Consider the following 3,023-nt stretch of genomic DNA (forward strand, 5'->3'; position numbering starts at 1 on the left):
TTTGAATAAAAGTTCAAATTGAACAAAATTACAAAATAATAAAATCAAGTTAAAATGGTTTCAATTGAGTTAAACATTTTCAATCAAGTAAAAACAATTTTAAAACAAATCAATATTGCTCTAGGCCAAAAAGTGTCGATACTTTTTGGCCTAGTATAAATAGTTTTCAAGATATCGACCCATTCCAAAATCGATATTAAATTGGCATTCTGTTTTTAATCAATTACAAAAAGTATTGATACCTTTTCAAACGTTATACATACCTTTTACCATGTATTGATAAATTTTCTTTGGTTTCGTTGTAAACTATCTTTACTAGTCTCTAAATTAGGCATCAAATGCTAATAGTATTGATACTCGTAGAAAAAGTATCGATACCTTTTGTTGTAGGTGAATTTAATGATCTGGTATTTTCATCCCCAATGGTTCTATTCATCTTTCCAACAACCACAACTGTTGGAAATGAATTAGAGGGTATAAATACCATCTTCCAAGGGTCCTACAACAACAAGAAAGAGCAATTTACGAAGGAGCAACCGCAAGAACTGGAGAAAGCCACTACGATTAGTCTTCAGGGAATCGTCGAACTCATCACAGAGTTTCTTCTTCCTTTATCTTTAATTTGTTCTTAGTTTTAAACATGTTTTCAAATTGTTTAATTGTTTTTCCATTAATAATGATGACTTAATTTGTTTTAGCAAGAATAATTGCAATGATTTGATTGAACTCATTTGATTCATGTTGTTGTTCTATGCCTCAATTGTTCATACTTCCAATTAAAATCATTCATGTTATTAATGCATTAAAATATGTTTGGATGCTTTAGAATTAATTGCTTAATCATAATCAGATGGTGATTATTAGACACAATAATTGGTAGGTGTATGCTTAATTTATATCCGACCTAGAATAAATTAAAGGTACATAATAATTTGAAAGAACACTATTACCTTGCATAACTTTAGATTTATGTGATTAAATTGTTACAAACCTAACCCGTCCCTGATTCTTCACGTAAATTCTAAGGAATCCTTAGTTAAATATGGACATAGAAATATAAATGTTTTTCTAAGTATAAGACTTCGAAATAACTTATATGAGATTCCAAGTTAATGAATGATCGAGTTGGCATGGGTTGTTTTCTGGAAAATTGTTAAACATGATAAAAAATGAATTAAGTCAAGTGTTGTAATTGTTCTAGCTTATTCATGTTATTGTTGTTAAAACTTATGATTTGCTGCTAAACCATCCCATTGCATCTTATTTCATTACATTGCATTTAGGTTAATTCATTTGCATTAATTTAATTCTAACATCCATCACTTCAAAAAGATTGTGTTTCTTTAACCAATTTGTAACTATTAATTTTACAATTTGTGATTTAAACACAGTTCATGTGGAGACGATACACTTTTTACTTTCTTATTACTTGATAACGACTGTGTATACTTGCACATTTTGTCGCGAACCAAGTTTTTGGCGTTGTTACCGAGGACTATTAATTTAATCATTATTTGTGAAATTATTTCTTGCAATTTGGTTTTTTATTTTTATTTAATTATTTAATTTTAGTTTTTTAATTTCTTTCCAGATGTTTATGAGCATAGATTGAATCATCAATTTACTCCCTATAAACCCTAAAATTAATTAAAAATTTAGACAAAGGAGACGAGAAAGACTAGCCCAAAGACAAGTTATAGAAATAGACCTTGAAAATCAAAGTGGAGTTCAAGGGAATAGAGTTGTTAATGCTTGTAATCCAATCATTATTGCTAATGATAGGGATCAAGCTATAAGGCAATATGCTGTGCCATTTTTTAATGAGATAAATTTAGGAATTAGGAGACCAGAGATTGAGGCACCACAATTTGAATTGAAACATGTAATGTTCAAGATGCTTCAAATAGAGGGCCAGTTTAGTGGAATGCCCACAAAAGATCCACACCTTCACCTTTGACTAGTCATAAAGGTAAGCGATTCCTTCAAGATAGTCAGTGTAACTGAGGACACATTAAGATTGAAGTTGTTTCCATACTCGTTGCGAGATAAAGCACAAGCATGGCGTAATTCATTGCCACCAAGCTTAATTTCTACATGGCAAGAATTAGTCAAACGCATTCTGGTAAAGTATTTCCCACCTAGTGAAAATGCTAAGTTGTAGAATGAGATTACCATTTTTTAGAAAATGAGTGACGAATCCTTATACAAGGCATGGGAAAGATTTAAAGAGCTACTATGTAAATGCCTTCACCATGGGATTCCACATTACATTTAGTTGGAGACATTTTATAATGGTCTCAATGCACACACTAGGATAGTGGTAGATTCTTTTGAAAATGGTGCTTTCCTTTCTAGGTCTTATAATGAGGCTTACAAAATCATCAAGAGAATAGCCAATAACAACTACCAGTGGCCAACAAATCGAGTAGCTTTAGGAAGACAAGTAGTAGAAGTGCATGAAGTAGATGCCCTTACTTCACTCTCAACTCAGGTATCTTCTATCTCTTCAATGTTGAAATAGTTTACTACTAATGGTTTTAATGAAGTTGCAGCCCAACCACCAAGTCAATTCGACAATATGTCCTGCATATACTATGAGGACAGACATTCATCTGAGAATTGTCCAGGAAATCCCGAGTCTATTTATTATGTAGGAAACCAAATCCAGAATAGAAGTGGACAAGGACCACAATCCAATTTCTATAACCCTTCATGGTGAAACCATCTAAACTTATTTTGGAGTAACCAAAGAGATGGATCGAACAACAACTACATGCATCATAGATCAAATCAACCTCTTGGGTTCAATCAACAAGTTTAGAAACCACCATAAGTTGAACTGTCTAACAATTTGGAGTATTTTTTGAAGGCATACATGGCTAAGAATGATGCATTAATCCAGAGCCAATCAACAGGACTAAAAAAATTAGAGAACTAAGTAGGTCTGTTAGCTACGGAGCTTTTTAATAGACCACAAGGAGCCTCGCCAAGTGACACGAAAAATCCAAGGAATACGGGTAAGG

At 32.3% G+C, this 3,023-nt stretch overlaps 1 non-coding gene across 1 annotated transcript; it reads right to left on the reverse strand.

Moving 5' to 3' along the window:
- Positions 1–2,153: 2,153 nt before the first annotated feature.
- Positions 2,154–2,259, reverse strand: LOC121212922 (small nucleolar RNA R71). Its single transcript, XR_005908294.1, has one exon. It is a non-coding gene; the product is annotated as a small nucleolar RNA R71 (small nucleolar RNA).
- Between the last annotated feature and the right edge of the window lie 764 nt (positions 2,260–3,023).

This window comes from Gossypium hirsutum, chromosome A13, assembly GCF_007990345.1.
Source record: "Gossypium hirsutum isolate 1008001.06 chromosome A13, Gossypium_hirsutum_v2.1, whole genome shotgun sequence".
NCBI lineage: Eukaryota > Viridiplantae > Streptophyta > Magnoliopsida > Malvales > Malvaceae > Gossypium > Gossypium hirsutum.